Source organism: Oreochromis niloticus, linkage group LG22 (genome assembly GCF_001858045.2).
Source record: "Oreochromis niloticus isolate F11D_XX linkage group LG22, O_niloticus_UMD_NMBU, whole genome shotgun sequence".
Lineage (NCBI taxonomy): Eukaryota > Metazoa > Chordata > Actinopteri > Cichliformes > Cichlidae > Oreochromis > Oreochromis niloticus.
The window spans coordinates 710,551-732,540 of record NC_031985.2 but is presented as its reverse complement, the minus strand read 5'-3'; the positions used below and the strand labels follow the sequence as shown (position 1 = coordinate 732,540).

The following is a 21,990-nucleotide window of genomic DNA, read 5'->3' as shown; positions in this document are numbered from 1 at the left end:
TAATGATCACATCGAGTGCCTTAAAGCCGCACATGTGCAGAACTGTGCAGCTAAAGTGATGCCACTTTATCAGCCATGTAAATGATCCCTTAATTCAAAAGTTGAACTCGTGTCATCTTTCATGCTTCATACTGTCTTTCATTTTCCTACTTAAACACTCAGTACAGACACTCACTAAAATCTGTTTTCTCTTTGCTTTCCTGAAAACTTCCCTCCAATGGGACTGCAGTGGTGATTCCTTTGTTTGTCCAACCAAACATCCAACAATTTAAAATCTACAAGTCACTGCTGCACTGTGGTAATATTTTGTATGCAGGCAAAAGAACCTGAAAGTTGCGTTTTATGGTTTATTTATCCAGTTTGGCAAACAATAACAAAGATCCATTTCTGTTGCATACTGCTGCTTCTCCTGTTTTGGTAAAAAAAAAAAACATTGGCCCTCCCCAGTGCATGCTGGTCCTATACCAGTCCCTTTATTTATAGAAACAATGTCCCCACAGTTCTTCCTGACTGACTTAATAAGATAAACAATGAAGCAAGTATTAACCTACAAATAAAACGTGTAAAACACAAAAAATATAAGTAAACCAACAACAAACTTTAACAAATTTCAAAATAATAAAAATAAAGAACAAATAGCTCCAACAGGGACCGCATGGAGTTCTCCATCCATCCTTTTCTACCACACGCTGCACGTGGTCAGTCTGCAGGGCTCACTTGAAATTATACAAGAAAACACAATAATAATGAAACAAGACTTATGAACAAACTGAGATAGTTTTATTAAAATACATAAAACCTGAATTCACCTCTGACCTGATGTAACGTTCACTGTGACTGAGGTTCAGCTTAAACAGGCACTTTTTAAAAACTCATTTCAAAGAACCTCATTTTAATGCCGACTCATCAGTTTCTTAATCTGTAAAATGCATTAAAAGGAAAAAATTCCACTTTTAAAAAAGCAAAAACAAAACAGTCTTAATGCTCTGCACACTGGTGAATATGTTTTGGTAAATCTGGTGTTGTGTGTAGATCTGATGGAGACTTCAGGGCTTCACAGGACTGAGCGTCTCCATCATACAGCTCTCAGCGACTCAGGAGTCAGAAACGTCTGCAGGGAGAAGCAACAGTTCTATTTCATATTTCTTATGTTCAGCAAAACTAAAAATGTCTCCAATAAAACAAATATATTGGTAAAATACATGTTGTGCACTATTTTTTCTCATTTTTCTAACATATCTCTTATTCCCTGTTCTTGCTGACCCCTGTGCTGCAGTAATGTGTATTTCCCCAGTGTGGCTTTAATAAAGTCTGTGTCTAAATAATGAAGCTTTATAAAAAATAACTGTTTAGATTGACGCTGAATAAAAACGTCATGTGCTCTGTGTTTGTCCTTCGCTGTGCGCTGCATTACTGGTCCAGCATGTAGCATTTGACATTAAAAAATAAATTGATTGTTTATTTATTTGTATTACATCTGCTTGTGAAACACGTTTAACCTTTAACACACTGGCACTAGTTACATACAGGGGAGTGTTCAAAAATATTAAGTAACTTGGTAAAACATTCATCTGGATTCATTTTGGACACAACTGTAAATCTAAATATCTCAATGTTTCGACCACATTAAGCTTTAATACTTCCAAAGTAGGAGTAATCTCTGCATATCCGACCTTCTCCAGCTCTGTAAAGTAACTGTATCTGACAAATAAGAGCCTTTTAGGTCGTGCTGTGCTTCCTCATTATTTTGCTGATAGTTAGAAAAGCTGGCTTTAGTGTGTAGCTGCTGGTACTTCTCTCAGTTTTGATCAGGGTACATAAACACTGTGTTATCCCACACTGACACTGTCCACCAACGTTACACACAGGTAGGACAGGTAACGTTTGCTCACTACTCCAAAATTAACTTTGTCACTTCGTTATTAGCCTTAGTCCCTCGCCACCATCTTAAACAGCTCAGTTCCGGTAATTGCTGATACTTCAGTGTTGCTATAACAGGAGTGTTACATACATGGGGTCGGGGTAGTCCTCCAGATTAGGGATCTCTATCCACCTCCACTGGACTTCTGGTGGTCCTCTCCAGTGCAATGCACAGGCTGAGTAGAACAATATTAGATGAATTTATAAATAATAGATAAATTATGCAAAACAAAATTTCACAGTGAAACTCAGGCCCTGAATACATTAACTGACACAGCTCTAAGCAACAACAGGTCTGAAAACACAGAAAACTTTGACAAATGACAAAAACAGTGTAAAATTTCTTACCGAAGTCACGCTTAATGTTCTGTTTCTCACAAATGACTCCACAGCTGTACTTAGACTTGTCACCCTTAATCTCCACATGGGCTCTTATCTCCAAGGTGCCGTCGTTGTTTATCTCAGCGTCTGATTTCATCAGACCGTTCTCTTCGGTTACAATCTCCTCTTCCCTGCCCTCCTCTTTATGCTTGATCTCCACGTCGATGACTCCCTGGCCTCTGGCGATGCATGTCAAGAGGAGTTTTTTACCGTCCTTCGTCTTTATGCTTGATCTCCACGTTGATGACTCCCTGGCCTCTGGCGATGCATGTCAAGAGGAGTTTTTTACCGTCCTTCGAGTGCTGTGCATACACCTCAACTTCAGCTGGAAGGAGAAAATGTAAAGTGATGTGCTTAGGGTGGATCGACACATGAGAACTGTACCTCTGACACCCCCAACTAACTACTGAAAACAGGAACTCTGCTGGAATGAGCAGGAAATGAATCCAGATGAATGTCTTGAGAATCTGAATCAAAAATACTTTCCAACACTCACAATGTGACTGCTCCTTGAAGATGAGCCAAAATGATACAGCTGTGGCACACCTGTCACGTACCAGCTACGCTTTGTGCTCCATCAGTTTTTTTTTGTTTTTTTTGCTTATTCTGTTCAGCTTTGCACATTTCTCCTGTTTCTGCAGCAGCACCTAATCTGACTGCATCACCCACGTGTGAGCACAGGCACTGACTCCAGGCCTGCTGTTAGTAGCATGTCCGTCTGTTTGTTAGCTAGCAAGCAGCTTCCTTCCTGTGTTAGCGTGTTACATGTTAGGCGGGTCTGAGCTGGATTGGATGAAAGTTGTTTTGTCCCTCCTCATCAGATCAGCTGTTTGAGCAACACTGAGGTGATGCTGGGTTTGTCTGAGCAGTGAGAGCAAACAGACAGAAATCACTGAGTGATGATTTCCAGGTTTAAGTTCTCCAGTTCGATCTCATCAGCTCAGACTTGTGTTCTTCTTTATTCTTTTCTAAATAAATTCCCTCAAATATGATACCTACATATATGTACCTTTGAATATAATTATTAGTTATTAATCAGAGTTCCACATCAATCATCATTATTTCTGTATTGTATCTTTCTTTTGAAGATCTTATTATTTTTAAGACCTGTAGATTAACATGTTTGTGTTGCTCATCAAACACTCAGCATGTTAGTCCAAACTGTATGATTGAGATGATCGATTATCACCATGATTCTGTTCTGACCAATGAACCGAGTCATGTTTTAGTGTTTTGGACTGTCCTCTTTGAGTTCCCACGCTTCACTTCATCATTGTATCCGTTTCCTCTGTGACTCGGCAGAGGTCGGGATCACAGTGAGGAACAGACTGCTGCTAACAGAAGTGTTTCAGTGTGTGTCAGAAGCTTCAGCTCCTCTGCAAAGATGATTTCATTATAACTGGCAGGCTTAATGAACATATTCACAGAATTCTAACCTTTTAAACTTCTGTGAGGGGGCTGCAGACGAAAAATTAGGTATACATTGACTCTTACATGGCAACAACTTCAGGATATGATCTATAAATTCATAAACCTGCAGACACATGTGCTGAAACTGCTTTTAACTTTACATCCTCATAGAGTAAAGTTTAAATTGCATGATGTGAAATGACAATTATTAATTAAATTAAATTTGAGTATTTCTTTGAAATTGAAAGCTTAAAAAAAATCATTGTTGATAAACTTAAACAGAGTGCAAAATTAAAAATGTACAGCTTACAGAGCTCCACATGTGAGGAAACATTTAAAGCTGATGTCTTTCTGTTACTTCTGTTTATTCTTTTATTTATGAACTGCAGGTTAAAATCAGCTTTCAGGTTTTCAGCACTGCTGCTGTATAATTATTATTACCAGGTATGGACTGATATTACGTACAAGTATCGATCGGATCCTGACCTAAATTACTGGATCGCATATTGGGAAGAAATAAAACATGTAATCCGATCCATTAAATATCACAAAAGCACCTCACAAAACTTGCGACATGGCGTAACCCAGGCAGTGACCGGAGCACGTCGGAGCAGTACGCGTGACGTGATAAGAGCGGCTGTGGCGTGCGAGACCTGGCGGCGGTCTGGAGTTCACACTGAAAGCATCTGGAGCATCTGTAAACCTGTAATTCCAACTGCCGAAGCAAATTAAATCTTTGTAGATGACAGATGTTTCTCCTGTACTTCCTTCTAAAGAAAGTGAACACAACAAACTGGTGACCCCACGTGACTTTTTTCAATTGGAAGAAAGGAGAAACTCAAAGCCTCCTGATGGAGTTGCTGTCAGTCACCAGACTGGAGACAACGGCTTCACGGTCACAGAAGGCCTCAAAATAAAGGTAAGCAGAGCCTGTGTCATACCGATATCTGCGCAAATGGACCGAATTAAAATGTGAGCGATTGAAGTTCTCTCAGTCAAACTGATAGAGTGCTGATATGATATTATACATGCTCAATGCATAAAAGTTGGAATTTCAAGTTGTTAATAAAAGGAAATAGTAAAATAAATTAATTAAGGTTTAATTTAAGACTTATGTTTAAAGTTTAAATTAAGGGATTAAGGTTAAATAAAATAAAGGAAAGGTTAAATTTGGTCAAGGAAGATCAAAGATTACAAGGAAATAAATATATCAAAGATCATATTTACAAGTTTACAAGGTTTTTTTTTTTAAATACAAAGATTTAATTACAAGGTTAAGGTAATTACAGGTTTGTAATAAAATGAACAGTAAGGTTAAGATAATATATGATAAGTGACGGTTAAGTTAATAGGTTAAGGGTCAGATTAAAAACAGGTTAAATAGAGATTAAATAAGGAAATAAATCAAGATTATGTGTTAATGAGAAATTAAACCAGCTTAAATGAGGTCAAAGGTTAATTTATGTTTAAGACCAACTTATTAGCCTTGGAAAAATGTAGATGTAGGTTTTGATGTGTGGCCTTTGAGAATTTCAGCATTTGAGAATTATTTTGAAAAGGCAAATCACAAACTTTGGTACTGTAGGGTCAGAGTTATTTATGGACTTTGCTGCTTAATTAAAGTGACCTTCATATTAATGCATCACCAAAGACAAAACTCTCTGATGTAAAGCAGCTTCATGGTAAATTGTTTCAGAGGAAAACTCACCATTCTGAGCTGTGATTCCATTGCCAGTTTGGCTGATGGTCGAAATGTTTGATGCTACACACACATAGAAACACACACACACACACAAAATGTCAAAGGTCATGTTCTACAATCCTTTCTACATAAATCTTTGCAGAGTAACAAACTTACGATCGCTTCCATTGCTGCTGTCATTGCCTACACACACACACACACACACACACACAAACTATTAAAACCCATCTGCTACACAGGTTTATGTATGTAAAATCTCTGCAGAAAGAAACATTTACCTGTCATAAGAGGCGTGCCTGCTGGGTTGCTGCTGCCTAAACAGACACGTACACACAAAATGTCACAGCTCATCTTGTACAAGCTTTTCTATATGAATTGTTGCAGAGTAACAAACATAACACTGCTGTCGCCTGCACACACACAGACACACACACACACACAGACACACACACACACACAGACACACACGTGTGCAGACATCAAACTTCATAAGAGAAAAATAAAGATGTTACCTTGGTTGCTGTTGGCTCCACGTCTGCGTCCTGTAAACAGACGTAACACAGACTGTCAGTGATGAAGGATGAACTCAGTGGTTTGTTCTACAAGTGTGAAGCAGCTCAGTGAGCTTCAGACCAACTCTGATATCATCATCAGACCTCAGTCAGCAACATGTTCATTAACATGCAGTGTGACTGAATCACATGCTGAAGTGTAATCCTACAGTTTACTGTGATCCAGACTAAATGTAGTTGAAATGTGTCACAGTTCTACATGCAGACGTGTCTGAGTGGAGACGATGGAGGAGACGAGCTGCACACTATCAGCAAACATCAATCATTTCTGTTCTGCACAGAAAAACTACATTTATGTCCCAGAGGGGTCAAAGTTATTGGATCAGAAGCTGCAGACAGGAAAAGTCTGACATCATGTCACATGACTGACCTGTGACCTTTGACCCCCTCATGAAGTCCTAATAAAATAATAACTGAAGGAAACTGTCTAAGTTCCCTCAAACATGATACCTACATATATGTACCTCTGAATATAAATATTATTTATTAATCACAGTTACAGTTTGTTATTCTTGGACTCTTTGCATGATACACACAAAATATTACGTCTTTCTCTTATGCTGAGCCTCAGTGTCCCCAATACACAACATAACTGGGTGTGAGGATTTTGTACTGTTACTCAAGCCAGACAATAAGATCTGCTCATTATCTGTGGGAGATTCTAACAGATATTTCACTAAAACAGGGCCGTTGCTAGCCATTTGGGTGCCCTAAGCACAAATGCTTTATGGTGCCCCCCCCCCGCCACTTAAAAAAAAACAAAAAACATTAATACTTTTGAATTTCCCAGTGGAATTTGTTTAATTAAATAACAACAAACATGACAGTTAAACAAATAAATAAGGTTAAAGGAGGTTAAAAATACTGTTACAAATAAATACTCAGGCCCCTTTGGAAAATTAAAATCAGAGCTGACATTAAAAGGACCTCTCCGCACAATTTCAACACGATCAGCATCTACAATGTGAGCTGGCCAAAGAGCAGGATCGGTTGAAGGGGGCACACATGTCTCCACAGTGTCACTTTCTGATAGTCTCTCAGTGACAGGACTCTCAGTGGTACTTGTGTATGGAACTGTACCTGAACTGGTGGTTGATGGTTCTTGTTCTTCTTGGCTAGGGATTGTTGCAGGGTCTACAATGGCTGGTGGTTGATGTCCAGGGATGGCACTACTACTGGATGGTTCATCCTGTCCTTGAGATCCTCCTTGAACATATTTAAGCATTGACCCTGCATACAAGAGAAAATATTCAGGGATTTTACAGAAATACAATTTTGAATCTACAGTAGGCCTACGAAAAATTGCATTATAAGACTAATAAATTAAGTAAGTCACTGGTACATTTAAAAATTACTAACTATATTTTACATGTATAGATTTTCATAATGGCAAATGGCAATATAAACATGCTGTACATAATTTGATATAAATGCGCAAGTAGGAAATCTATATTACTGGAAGATATAGGTTTCATATTACACTGTAATATGAAACCTATATCTTATTTATGCCGCATAAATAAGATATGCGTCTTTATAGATATCCTGAAATGCAGCAACATACAAAGTAATCTTGTCTAATCTGATAATAATACTTGACTGCATCACTGACCTATCCCAAAGTTAAGGTTAATCAGTAGCATGCATGACGTTAGCCAGCTAGCAACCTGAGGAGGGAAATGCTAGTCTCACGATTGCTAACGTTATCTGAAAACCGTCAATTGAGTGACCATGATGAGTTGCTTTTAGTAGTCCATTCTATATTCATATCCACAACGTAAACAAACTACCCAACATCAATCATTTGCAACATTTGTTAACACAGTATGAACACTGCTAACAGGAGCTATCACAGAGTTGACGGACATGAGCGTGCAAGCAAGGGCTACAATAATGAACTTTTTTTATTGTTATTATTTAAACATTGCCTTACCGGCAAGCGACGCCTGAGTTTCATCACGCTTCCTCTTCTTCTTTCTTTTCTCCGCTCCCGACTCCTGTTGCCGTTTCGAGGCCATGTTCAAACAGGTGTTTACCAATACCGAATTGAGGCATTATAGAACAGACCACTGGGAGTGGGGGGGGGGGGGCACCAGGAGGAGACTGGAGACAGGGCACAAAGCAGATTCACCCCTTTTCTCGGGAAAATTGTTTTATGTTGCTTTTGTATTGTTTAACCATATTAATGCATATGATATTTATAGTATTAATATGGTTTACTTTTTTTTTTTTTTACGACCCTGATTTTTTTGGTGCCCTACCGGCCATTTGGTGCCCTACGCAGTGTGCGTTATGTGCGTTTGCGGAGCTACGGCGCTGGCGCCACTGGGAAAGACAGTGAGCTCTTGGGAAACAGGGTGATGAGCAGTCAGAATTAGATCGCGGTGAGAGGCGAAGAATGCCATTTTTTGGAGTTACAAAACGTCGTGTAACTCAAAAGCTAGGTGGACTAGAAGCATAATTCTTGTACTGAGTGAATCAGCGGACTTTGGTGTACTTTGACTGCGATTTTCATTGCTCTTTGTACATCCGACGCAGAGATATGACGAGAGAAGAAACGGCAGACCTCAGATATGATTGGCTGGCTGGGAAGCCGTGCAGGCCCTGATATGTAAATTTGAATGTCTCAGTCCTCACAGAGGACCTGGCAAAAATATATAGAAATAGTATGATTAAGCATAAATACTACATTTAGCAGAAATACTGTATTAAGCACAAATCCTATAAAAAGCAAAAATACTATATTAAGCACAAATCTTATAAAAAGCAGAAATACTATATTAAGCAATATAAATATCCTATAAAAATCCTATAAAAAGCAAAAATACTGTACTATGATTTGGTAGAAAAACTATAATTAATCAGAAATACTATATTTGGCAGAAATACTATATTTAGCACAAATCTTATAAAATAGCAGAAATAGTATGATTCAGCACAATAGTAATAACTTAAACAGAAAAATTGGAAAAGCAAAATGGACAGCTGAAAAAATGCTGAACATGCTAAGGGTCCCTCAAATATAATTGTTAAATGAAAAAAATCGGCAAAAAAAAAATATAACAGCCACACAATCACAAATATGGACACATACGGAAACACACACACACACACACACACGCACACACGATCCAATTCAGTCAACCAGTCTAAATATATTGAATTTAAATCTTACAATGAGATCGTCTCACACACACACACACACACACACACACAAGATCCAATTCAGTCAGCCAGTCTAAATATATTGAATTTAAATCTTACAATGAGATTATCCCATAAAAAGGCTTTCTCTCTCTCTCTCTCTCTCGCTCTCTCTCTCTCTGTCACACACACACACACACACACTCACACACACACACACAAGATCCAATTCAGTCAACCAGTCTAAACATATTGAATTTAAATCTTACAATCAGAGATCATCCCATAAAAAGGCTCTCTCTCTCTCTCTCTCTCTCTCTCTGTCACACACACACACACACACACACACACACACACACACACAAGATCCAATTCAGTCAACCAGTCTAAATATATTGAATTTAAATCTTACAATCAGAGATCATCCCATAAAAAGGCTTTCTCTCTCTCTCTCTCTCTCTCTCTCCCTCTCTCTGTCACACACACACACACACACACACACACACACACAGGGAGAGAGAAGTAAGTGTCTAGCTCAGTCAAGCAGCCTGGGAGCTGCTGAATTTAAATCCACCAATCAGAGAGCCTGTGCACTTTTTCCCGCCAAAACAGGTGCACGCAGCACAGAGAGACACAGGATTTCTGCAGTGTATTTCTCATAGTGAGGATTCCTCTCAAACAAATGGCCATAATTTCCTAACCGTAGGGGCTGGAACGGTCATTCTTACACCGTTTTGTTCAGAAGCGATGGGGGAATCTTCAGGTGTTAACAATTTATCATTAAAATATGAATTATTAAAGATATTTGACTTGTAATGCACCATAACTGAGTAGAGGCGAAGCAAAAACTGCCTTGACCTGCCCTCAAACAACGCTTTCTAACTCTAAATCTATTTGGAGTATCGATATAATTCTTTCACCGTAAGAGACAGCAGGCTTTGGTGAACAGTCATGGAAATTTTCAGGTCTCTGTGGAAATCTATCAAAAAGATATGACGAGAGAAAAAAGTGTCCCATTTCCAGAGTTTGAAATCTGAAGAAATCTGAGCGAGGGACGAATTTCCTACCCTCAAACAAACCCAATTCATGGCCAAATGGTAATAGATGAGAAAACAATTCTTGAATTGTGAGCATCAGGAGTGTCTGAAGATATATTGGCACAAGCCTCATGTCTTAACTTCGCTTCGTTGGGGAGATATGACGATTCGAAAATGCCTCTCATTACAGAAATCAAGCGGTGATTTTAAACGAACTCTCCATTGACTTTCTATGGGGATTTTTGAGACTTTGTGTTGGTCTGAGGAGATTTGCCAAAATTCTATAAATCCCACAACAATGATAGTGACATTTTCTGAAAGCCAGCAAAAATACCTACGTTTTGATGTATAATTTGTGGAAGTTGAGTGGAAATTGAGCGAGTAGCAAGAAGTTGTTCGGACATGAAGAGAAAATTGCCAAAGGTACAGTGGCTCACTTAGAACCAACTGCATAGCAACCATAACAACGCATGTATTTTGTGAAAAATCACAAAGATGAAACTCAAAACTTGAAGACGGATAAGATGAAAATGGTAACAGATATGAAAAAGCTGAATCATCCATGAATAGCCCAATAATTTGAGAACATTTTAAAGTTTGAATGGTTGTTCTACGTGAAAGTAGTAAAAAGTAGTTAAGTTTCAAAAACAAGCAAAATTTAGCAGAATTGCGGAAGTTTCCCATTCATTTCAATGGGACAAATTAAAGGAAAAAAGCTTAATATTTTAAAAAGTATAACAGCAGAAAATACCAAAAGTCATTGCCGGAAAGAGCAAAAATAGCAGAATAGTTTAAAATTTGAACGGTGAAAATAGCACAAAAATTGTGGAAGTAGTTCTACGGCGAAAAACGTACGGAAGCAACTTGAATAATAACTAGAAAAATTTGCATTTCCTGCGAAAATGCTGTGTGGATGCCCTAACGTTGAAGCTGTCTGCTGAAAAGCTGAAAAAGATGAAAAGTTGCATGGTGGTGAAAAAAAAACATGTCACCCTGAGCAGGATTCGAACCTGGCCCTCCTGGTCTCGAGGCAGCTACTCATCTCACTGAGCTAAACTCATTCTCTCAAGAAGAGGAGGAGAGACCGACAATTCTGCTAAAATGAGCAGAAGCTGCTGAGAATTGTGCTGAGAAGAGGTGAAAAGGCTGAAAATTTTGCAGAAAAGAGGTAAATCAACAGAATTTCTGCAGAAAAGAGGTAAAGAAGCAATAAGTTGCGCTGAAAAGAGATGAATCAGCAGAATTTCTGCTCAAAGGTGGCTATTCATTTCCCTGAGCCAAAGTCACTCTTACAAAGAAGAGGTGGAGAGACGGACAATTCTGCTGAAATGAGCAGAAGCTGATAAGAGGTGAAAAGGCTGAAAATTTTGCAGAAAAGAGGTGAATCAGCAGAATTTCTGCAGAAAAGAGGCAAAGAAGCAGAAACTTGCACTGAAAAGAGATGAATCAGCAGAGTTTCTGCTCAAAAGAGTTGTCTTTTTTCTGAATACAGCCAAAAAAGCTGGAATTTGTGCTGAAAAGGGGTGAAAAAAATGAAAATTTTGCTAAAAAGGGGTGAAGAAGCTGAAGAAGCTAAAGTATACCAAATCAAAGTATTTGTGCCAAAACATAGTGTTTCTGCCATATTGTGGTACTACTACATTACAACATGAATACGGATTAAAGATGAAAGAAACTGGCAACAAATTCCTCCACTACAAACCAGTCTGATACCACTTCTTTGCAGTGTTCACGTTTACTAAGGCACTACCCAAAAGGCGCCACAAGAGGGCACTCCAACACAAGAGATGAGGTGAATGAGCAGAATTTCTGCTGAAAAGAGGCAGAAGGTTCTGTATGTAGAAAAAGAAACACTGTTGAACCATGTGTGAAATAAATAAAGAAATGAAATGAAAGAACAACCTGGTTCTGCTCATTTTCACCAATCAGAGGTACTGCAAAAAGCTGTATGGTGGTGAAAACAAAATGTTGCCCTGAGCAGGATTCGAACCTGGCCCTAGCAGGCTCAAAGCAGCTACTCATCTCACTGCCCCAAACACATTCTCACAGAGAAGAGGTGGACAGACTGACAATTCTGCTGAAATGAGCAGAAGCTGCTGAGAATTGTGCTGATAAGAGCTGAAAAGGCTTAAAATTTTGCAGAAAAGAGGTGAATCAGAAGAATTTCTGCAGAAAAGAGGCACAAGGTTCTGTATGTAGAAAAAGAAACACTGTTGAACCATGTGTGAAATAAATAAAGAAATGAAATGAAAGAACAACCTCGTTCTGCTCAAATTCACCAATCAGAGGTACTGCCTCAGTCTGCTTCATCAGGCTGTGTACTTGTTTCTGCCATGGAGCGTTAACAAGAATCTGAGGTCCATATTAGAAAAGCTGCTAAAATCATAAAACTTTGCAGAATTGTAATAAATTAGCAATATAAATTACAAGTCTGTGATAGTGTATAAATTTGTAGTGAAAAAAAAAAAAAACGTGGACCAAGGTGGGATTGAACCCACGACCTTTGAGCTGCAGAGCCGTGTCATTACTGATTGCGCCACCTGGAAAGGGGGCGGCGGTCTGAAAGACAGATACTTGGGCAGTCAGAAAATAGATCGCGGTGAGAGGCGAAAAACGCCGTTTTTTGGAGTTACAAAACGTCGTGTAACTCAAAAACTAGGAGGGCTAGCAGCATAATTCTTGTACTGGGTGAATCAGCGGACTTTGGTGTACTTTCACTGCGATTTTCATAGCTCTTTGTGCCTCCATCACAGAGATATGACGAGAGAAGAAACGGCTTCATTTTCGGCTTTTGAAAACTGAGAGGAGGACAGATTTCCACCCCTCAAACAAACGTAATTCATTGCTCAACGGTAAGATAATTGTAAAAACGGCTTCCACTGTGAGTGTCAGCAGTGTCTGAAGATATATTGGCACAAGCCTCATGTCCTAACTTTGCTTTGTTAAAGAGATATGACGATTTGAAAATGCCTCTCATTAGAGAAATCCAGCGCTGATTTTGAACACACTCTCCATTGAAAGTCAATGGAGCGTTTTCAGATCTTGTGTTAGTCTGAGGCGATTTGATAAAAATCTGTAACTTCCACAACAGTGATAGTGACGTTTTCTGAAAGCCAGCAAAAATACCTACGTTTTGATGTATAATTTGTGGGGGTTGAGTGGAAATTGAGCGAGTAGCAAGAAGTTGTTTAGACATGAAGAGAAAATTCAGAACGGACCAGCACTCACTCTGACTTAATTGCATAGCAACCATAGCAACGCATGTATTTTGTGAAAAATCACAATTTTGCAACTGAAAACTTAAAGAGATATAAGATTAAAACGGTAGAAGATCTGAAAAAGCTGAATCAGACAGGAATAGCCCAATAATCTGAGAACATTTTAAAGTTTGAATGGAGTTTCTAGGTGAAAGTATGAGGAGGTAGTTAAGTTTCAAAAACAAGCAAGTTTTAGCAGAATTGTGGAAGTTTCCCATTCATTTCAATGGGACAAATTAAAGGAAAAAAGTGTAATATTTTAAAAAGTATAATAGTAATAAACACCAAAAGTCATTGCCGGCATTAGCAGAAAGAGCAGAACAGTTTAGAGTTTGAACGGAGAAAATCGGCTGAAAACTGAGGGAGTAGATAAGTGCCAAAAAGTGTACGGAAGCAACTAGAATAATATAGTGGAACTAGAAAGCGAAAATTTCAGAAGAAATTTTATGTGTGCCTATGCCGCTGCTATTCAGTGTAGTTTGCCATTCATACAGCTACAGAGAGCAAAACTCAGAAGAGCACCCATTCTCCACCATGAACTATGGTAAAAACAAACACCGCTCACGCTTCACAGATAACAGCTTACAGTTTTGTGTAAAGATGAAGTTACTTCGTACAGCGCCGATTTGCAGACGCTGTGCACACAGGTTCATGAGCAGAAGTCCCATTGTACCACGGCAGATCCGACAATGTTTGCATGAACACGCTTTGAAGCATTACGTTATGGACCACTTTTCACACATGGTTGGTGTACCCAAACAGCCGGCTGTAGCTTTTCAACTCACAGCCCGACACACACCCAAAAACAGCCGAGAGAGCACAGACTACGCCCGAGAGGCGTGATTGCAGGTGCCGCTCAGGTGGGTCCACCTCCCCTGCAGCGGCACTGCAGACCACGCCCCGCCACACACATCAAACACGTAAAATAAATATTTATGCACTTTTGCATTCACTTTTTGTTTTTTGTTATTTTTACACAGTGTTCTGAATGATGAACAATGGTCTACAGCCAATCTTGTGTATTATTATACAAACTTTGGTTGTAAGATTCAGATAACTATTTAATAAAAGCTAAATATTTTATATGAGAGTAAGAAAGAAAAGTATATCTTTGTGTCCACCTTTCTCTGTTAATGCCCTACCTGGCCCCCTGGCAAAAGCTTTGCTAGATCCGCCCCTGCACAGTTACCAGCTGTCAGCTACACAAAAAAAGGAGCTTGGTGTATATTTGTCTGTCAGAAACAGTTCATAACTTCCCTTCAACTCATTCATGTCACCTAAGGGTAAACCTGTTTCTCCATCACCAGTTCAGCTCTGATGATTCAGTAAGGACATCTCCTGATTTCATCTTCATGCTCCAGCAAACATCAGCTGATACTAGAAATTAAAATCAAAAGAATTCTAACAACAGCTGATCAAGCTTAAACGTGCTGCTGTTGTTTAGCGCCATAAACAAACAAGAGAGAAAAGCCGATCATTGATCAGTTTCATGACTGAAGTTTCAACAGGCGAGAGAATGACAGGGGAGGCTGTCATGAAGTTCAACATCGGTAACATCGGTAACTTAGCGCGCACACAGCTGTATACAAACTCCGTAGTGCTAGCTAGCACGCAGTACGAGTTATTGTAAGTGATTGAAAAAGTCAGCACAATGAAAATAAACTACACCTAAACTCGGTTTATATCTGACCCAAATAGAGTGCAGGTCATAACTTCTTACCTGAAATTCAGTTCACCTCACGCTCCTGCCTTCGCTTTCCCTGATCCACGATTGACCTCCGCGTTAGCAAACACCGGTCGATCGGCGGTAGCCTCACCGCCTTGTATGTCTCGTTCGCGGCATGTCCTTTCTGTCACACACCAGTGGATAGCTGCCCTCTGTTGTAGCTCCACCACCAAACAACTCAGTTATTTTTTCCACATCGACCAGCATCATCGGCCCATATAAACGAAAAATAAGTCCAGCTAAGACACAGACCCTTGCCGAGCGATCGGGCGATTAAACAAATTTTAGCCACCTCACTATCAGCCAAGCCTGGGTGGTTTTTCACGAAGGGTCGCTAGCCGCGCTAGCTAGCTAAGCTAGCGGCGCTAGCTAGCTAGCCAGCCGGCTATCAGCAACACGTAAGAGAACTGTTGCTAAATAAACTACACCTAAACTCGGTTTATATCTGACCCAAATAGAGTGCAGGTCATAACTTCCTACCTGAAATTCAGTTCACCTCACGCTCCTGCCTTCGCTTTCCCTGATCCATGATTCTAACAACAGCTGATCAAACTTAAACGTGCTGCTGTTGTTTAGCGCGATAAACAAACAAGAGAGAAAAGCCGATCATTGATCAGTTTCATGACTGAAGTTTCAACAGGCGAGAGAATGACAGGGGAGGCTTCGTAACGACAGAATAAATCGTAATATTTTCTCTGAATGTGGCACGATTCCGTTTGTACGGCAACTCTACGAACTAACCATTATGAATAAAATAAAGTCCAACGTCAGTAACTTAGCGCGCACACAGCTGTATATAAACTCCCTCGTGCTAGCTAGCACGCAGTACGATTGTAAAAAGTCAGCACAACGAAAATAAACTACACCTAAACTCTGTTTATATCTGACCCAAATAGAGTGCAGTTCATAACTTCTTACCTGAAATTCAGTTCACCTCACGCTCCTGCCTTCGCTTTCCCTGATCCATGATTGACCACCGCGTTAGCAATCGCCTGCCCGGCCTCATATGTCTCGTTGGCGGCATGTCCTTTCTGTCACACACCGGTGGGTAGTTGCCCTCTGTTGTAGCTCCACCACCAAACAACTCAGTTATTTTTTCCACATCCAGCTGTAACTCCGATTCTATGCGAGCATTTGCGAGAGACCAGGGAGGTGAAACGACAGAGAGAGTCCCCTCGCTATCCATTTGCAGCCAAGTGCGGCAGCTAGCTAGGTAGCCAGCTAGGTAGCCGGCTAGCTGTCAGGCAGGACCAACATAGTCAGAGCACTGTCGCTAAATATGGGATGTCTTGATAAAACAAGCAGATATTTGAAGTTTACACACCTACATTCTCGCCTGAAAATATCTTAAAAGCTTATTTTGTGACCTAGAAACACGAATAAAAGACATATAAAACGAAGTGGTGGCCGCCATTGTTCACTCTGTAGAGGCGTGCTATGAATTGTGGGATATTGAGTTTTCCACCAAGCATTACCGTAACTTTTGAATGATTTGCGCAACCTTAAAAATTCCAAGGGCTCCTGAAAGCAGCGACGCTGTGCGCACCGTTGAAATTGTCATCATTACGGTAATCCAAATAAGGGTACACAGGCTGTACCACTCCCGGCATACCACTAGAGAGAGCCAAGACACCACAAATGAAGTCTGTTTATTTGGCGCCAAAAGATGAATTGGCCTAAATTTGCACTAAAATATTAATATTTAAAAAACTATAAAAGTTATAAACACCAAAAGTCATAACATAATAGTCCAGCTCCAGCCGCACAAAATGATCTAACATATGTAACCCTAATGTCAAAACTGTTTGGCAGAGGAGCGCGGGAAAATTTTCACTAAAATATTAATATTTAAAAAACTATAAAATTCATAAACACCAAAAGTCATAGCACACCATTCCAGATCCGGCCGCACAAAATGAGGTAACATATATGAAGCTTGTCTCAAAACTGCGAGGCGAGATTCGCTGCAAAATTTCAGGCGGAAACTGGAGAATAATAATAATAACTAGAAAGGGAAAATTTCAGAAGAAATTTTATGTGTGCCTATGCCGCTGGTAATCAGTGTAGTTTGCCATTCATAAAGCTACAGAGAGCAAAACTCAGCAGAGCAGCCATTCTCCACCATGAATTATGATAAAAACAAACACCGCTCGCGCCTCACAGATGACAGCTTACAGTTTGGGTAAAGATGAAGTGACTTTGTACAGCCCCGATTTGCAGACGCTGTGCACACAGGTTCATGAGCAGAAGTCCCATTGTACCACGGCAGATCCGACAATGTTTGCATGAACACGCTTTGAAGCATTACGTTATGGACCACTTTTCACACATGGTTGGTGTACCCAAACAGCCGGCTGTAGCTTTTCAACTCACAGCCCGACACACACCCAAAAACAGCCGAGAGAGCACAGACTACGCCTGAGAGGCGTGATTGCAGGTGCCGCTCAGGTGGGTCCACCTCCCCTGCAGCGGCACTGCAGACCACGCCCCGCCACACACATCAAACACGTAAAATAAATATTTATGCACTTTTGCATTCACTTTTTGTTTTTTGTTATTTTTACACAGTGTTCTGAATGATGAACAATGGTCTACAGCCAATCTTGTGTATTATTATACAAACTTTGGTTGTAAGATTCAGATAACTATTTAATAAAAGCTAAATATTTTATATGAGAGTAAGAAAGAAAAGTATATCTTTATGTCCACCTTTCTCTGTTAATGCCCTACCTGGCCCCCTGGCAAAAGCTTTGCTAGATCCGCCCCTGCACAGTTACCAGCTGTCAGCTACACAAAAAAAGGAGCTTGGTGTATATTTGTCTGTCAGAAACAGTTCATAATTTCCCTTCAACTCATTCATGTCACCTAAGGGTAAACCTGTTTCTCCATCACCAGTTCAGCTCTGATGATTCAGTAAGGACATCTCCTGATTTCATCTTCATGCTCCAGCAAACATCAGCTGATACTAGAAATTAAAATCAAAAGAATTCTAACAACAGCTGATCAAGCTTAAACGTGCTGCTGTTGTTTAGCGCGATAAACAAACAAGAGAGAAAAGCCTATCATTGATCAGTTTCATGACTGAAGTTTCAACAGGCGAGAGAATGACAGGGGAGGCTGTCATAAAGTTCAACATCGGTAACATCGGTAACTTAGCGCGCACACAGCTGTATACAAACTCCGTAGTGCTAGCTAGCACGCAGTACGAGTTATTGTAAGTGATTGAAAAAGTCAGCACAACGAAAATAAACTACACCTAAACTCGGTTTATATCTGACCCAAATAGAGTGCAGGTCATAACTTCTTACCTGAAATTCAGTTCACCTCACGCTCCTGCCTTCGCTTTCCCTGATCCACGATTGACCTCCGCGTTAGCAAACACCGGTCGATCGGCGGTACCCTCACCGCCTTGTATGTCTCGTTCGCGGCATGTCCTTTCTGTCACACACCGGTGGATAGCTGCCCTCTGTTGTAGCTCCACCACCAAACAACTCAGTTATTTTTTCCACATCGACCAGCATCATCGGCCCATATAAACGAAAAATAAGTCCAGCTAAGACACAGACCCTTGCCGAGCGATCGGGCGATTAAACAAATTTTAGCCACCTCACTATCAGCCAAGCCTGGGTGGTTTTTCACGAAGGGTCGCTAGCCGCGCTAGCTAGCTAAGCTAGCGGCGCTAGCTAGCTAGCCAGCCGGCTATCAGCAACACGTAAGAGAACTGTTGCTAAATAAACTACACCTAAACTCGGTTTATATCTGACCCAAATAGAGTGCAGGTCATAACTTCTTACCTGAAATTCAGTTCACCTCACGCTCCTGCCTTTGCTTTCCCTGATCCACGATTGACCTCCGCGTTAGCAAACACCGGACGATCGGCGGTAGCCTCACCGCCTTGTATGTCTCGTTCGCGGCATGTCCTTTCTGTCACACACCGGTGGATAGCTGCCCTCTGTTGTAGCTCCACCACCAAACAACTCAGTTATTTTTTCCACATCGACCAGCATCATCGGCCCATATAAACGAAAAATAAGTCCAGCTAAGACACAGACCCTTGCCGAGTGATCGGGCGATTAAACAAATTTTAGCCACCTCACTATCAGCCAAGCCTGGGTGATTTTTCACGAAGGGTCGCTAGCCGCGCTAGCTAGCTAAGCTAGCGGCGCTAGCTAGCTAGCCAGCCGGCTATCAGCAACACGTAAGAGAACTGTTGCTAAATAAACTACACCTAAACTCGGTTTATATCTGACCCAAATAGAGTGCAGGTCATAACTTCTTACCTGAAATTCAGTTCACCTCACGCTCCTGCCTTCGCTTTCCCTGATCCACGATTGACCTCCGCGTTAGCAAACACCGGACGATCGGCGGTAGCCTCACCGCCTTGTATGTCTCGTTCGCGGCATGTCCTTTCTGTCACACACCGGTGGATAGCTGCCCTCTGTTGTAGCTCCACCACCAAACAACTCAGTTATTTTTTCCACATCGACCAGCATCATCGGCCCATATAAACGAAAAATAAGTCCAGCTAAGACACAGACCCTTGCCGAGCGATCAGGCGATTAAACACATTTTAGCCACCTCACTATCAGCCAAGCCTGGGTGGTTTTTCACGAAGGGGCGCTAGCTAGCTAAGCTAGCGGCGCTAGCTAGCTAGCCGGCTATCAGCAACACTTAAGAGAATTGTCGCTAATATGGGATGTCTTGATAAAACGAGCAGATATTTGAAGTTTACACACCTACATTCTCGCCTGAAAATATCTTAAAAGTGTATTTTGTGACCTAGAAACACGAATAAAAGACATATAAAACGAAGTGGTGTCCGCCATTGTTTAACTCGGCAGAGGGGTGCTATGAATTATGGGATATGGAGTTTTGTAACAAGCATACAGATTTTCAGCCGTACTACTCCCGGTATACCACTAGAGAGAGCCAACCCACCACAAATAAAGTCTGTTTCTATGGAAATTGGCCCAAATTTGCACTAAAATCTAAATATTTCAAAAACTATAAAAGTCATAAACACCAAAAGTGTATACCATACTAGTCCAGCTCCAGCCGCACAAAATGATCTAACATATGTAACCCTATTTTCAAAACTGTTTGGCAGAGAAGCGCGGGAAAATTTTCACTAAAATATTAATATTTAAAAAACTATAATAGTTATAAACACCAAAAGTCATAGCACACCATTCCTGATCCAGCCGCACAAAATGAGGTAACATATATGAAGCTTGTCTCAAAACTGCGGGGCGAGTTTCGCTGCAAAATTTCAGGCGGAAACTGAAGAATAATAATAATAATAATAAATCCGACGAATAGTAATATGTGTGCCTCTTGTCATAGGCACACATAATAATAATAAATCCGACGAATAGTAATATGTGTGCCTCTTTCCATAGGCACACATAATAAAGAATAAAGAGAAACAGGAACTCAATAGTGTGGAAGCCCTTTAGGGCATCCACACAACTAGAAAAATTTGCATTTCCTGCGAAAATGCAGTGTGGATGCTGTAAAGCTGAAGCTGTCTGCTGAAAACAGCTGAAGAAGCTCAAATAAGTATTTGAAAAGTAGTTGAACTTTTAATCATTTTGCAGAAGCATAACAACTTAGCACAAATTTAAAAACTTAGCTGAAATGCAACTTGGCCGAAATATTGTAATACTAAGAAATAGTATAATATAGCAGAAGTATTGTAATTCAGCTGAAATGTTAATATTTAGCACAAACATAACAATTTGGAAGAAATAGTTTAACAGTATAACTTGGTATACAAGACTATAACATTGTAGCAAAAATACTATAATTTAGCAGAAAAGTAACAACTGGAAAACAGTGTGACTCAGCAGAAATATAATAACTTAGCACAAATTCTATATCATAGCAAAAAAAATATCTAGTTAAAAATGTCAGAACTTAGTGAACATTTATGACAGTTATGACACAAAAACTGAAATTTTTTTTAAATAAACAGAACAAGATGACGTTACCTCAAAACTACTTGTTGTTCAACTGTGAAAAATTGGCAGAAAAACCATGTCAACACATTTAAAAAAAAAAAAATCATCATCATGAAATTGGTGCACCTTACTCAATGCAATTGGGATATGCATTTTCTCCTGAGATGATTGGAACCATGATTCCAAGTGTATTTTCAGTGTTCTGACACCCATGTCTGAATACTGAGATTAAAATGTTTTCACAGTACAACTCCCACACTACCCTGAATCGAATGATAAGATGTATTACCACACACTATTCACTTAGAAGATTTCACGTCTAATGATACATGTGGAGAGAGCAATTAGAAACATCAAGGCGAACAAAGTATTTGACACCATTATCCCTCTGAACGGTGATGGCAGTGACACGTCTGCTTCTTAATTATTATCAAAACAAACCCCTGGTTAAAACCTTGGCTAAAGATTTCACTGTCAGTGAAGTTGCACAGTTCACTTGGCATTTAGATTGCTCATCTGGTAGATAGGGCACCTCATATACTAAAGCTACAAGACCTCTGCAGCAGCTGTAGTCTTGTATTTATTCCACTGATTGAATTCAACAAAATGTTTTAAAAAGCGGCACCGCTCTGACCTGTGCTTGTAACTGCACTATTTTCATAGTAAATAGTTTTATATTGGTTCAAGTAGATTATATATGATGTAAATGATTAGAACTCTAATTATTGATAACAAACAACAACTTTTAACAAGTAAATGTAAAAAATGGTTTTAATGAAATTCAGATTTTAGTGATTAGCCCCTCAAATGTAAATATTGTGAACTATGCTTTGGCTCTTTTGATAATGTTTACATAATCATATTTATGAATTGCACTGATT

General features: G+C 39.9%; 2 long non-coding RNA genes across 2 annotated transcripts; both read right to left on the bottom strand.

Annotated features, from left to right (window-relative positions):
- Nucleotides 1-758: 758 nt before the first annotated feature.
- LOC102076632 (uncharacterized) lies at nucleotides 759-6,469 on the bottom strand. Its single transcript, XR_268162.4, has 7 exons — nucleotides 5,926-6,469; nucleotides 5,692-5,727; nucleotides 5,570-5,596; nucleotides 5,420-5,473; nucleotides 2,269-2,626; nucleotides 2,012-2,096; nucleotides 759-1,111 (listed from the first exon to the last, which is right to left on the bottom strand). It is a non-coding gene; the product is annotated as an uncharacterized LOC102076632 (long non-coding RNA).
- A 593-nt stretch (nucleotides 6,470-7,062) lies between these two features.
- Nucleotides 7,063-8,303, bottom strand: LOC109195648 (uncharacterized). Its single transcript, XR_002057204.1, has 2 exons — nucleotides 7,919-8,303; nucleotides 7,063-7,215 (listed from the first exon to the last, which is right to left on the bottom strand). It is a non-coding gene; the product is annotated as an uncharacterized LOC109195648 (long non-coding RNA).
- Between the last annotated feature and the right edge of the window lie 13,687 nt (nucleotides 8,304-21,990).